A 667-nucleotide genomic window follows, 5' to 3' on the forward strand; every position below is an offset into this window, starting at 1 on the left:
CACTGACTGTGAGTTTGTGTCAGAAGCGCTGTTCGAAACAGCCAATCATAGCGCTCCCTGCGCCGGGGGGCGGAGTCAGTGATTCACCTGAGTGTCATTTTACTGAATGGTGAAAATTCATTCATAACAACAAAATACGAGTCCATAAATAGAGCCACGAAACGCCACTGAGTGGCTGTTCAAGTAAATTGTGAATAAAATAAAATAAGAAATAAACGAGTTATTTTTCAGTTTTGTCAGACTTTGAGGAGATGATGGCTTGGTATGTACAGTTGGATGTCACATTTATGTATTTATTTAAATAGGGACATTAATGGAAAACTGCCAGATTATAGCCATTGGAATTAGACAAAATACATAAGCAAATACACCAAGAGATAACAAAAGTAAGACAGAAAAAAAACATAAACAAACAGTAACAACCATATAGACAAAGGCACACTATGAATAATGTAAAATATGGGAAACCAGGAAGCAGGAACCACAAGTTTCAAAGTGATTAAATAACCATATGTAAATTGACTTGAGCAAAGGTGCTTATAAAGTCTGGGATAAATTGAACATTGCCCTTATTTTACTTATTTCATGCACATGAGAGTAATGTGCACCCAAAAGTATCAAAAAATAAGAAAGCTCTTTACATAATAAGGGCTCAATCTCATCCATT

This window comes from Solea senegalensis, linkage group LG3 (genome assembly GCF_019176455.1).
Source record: "Solea senegalensis isolate Sse05_10M linkage group LG3, IFAPA_SoseM_1, whole genome shotgun sequence".
NCBI classification, from domain to species: Eukaryota; Metazoa; Chordata; class Actinopteri; order Pleuronectiformes; family Soleidae; genus Solea; species Solea senegalensis.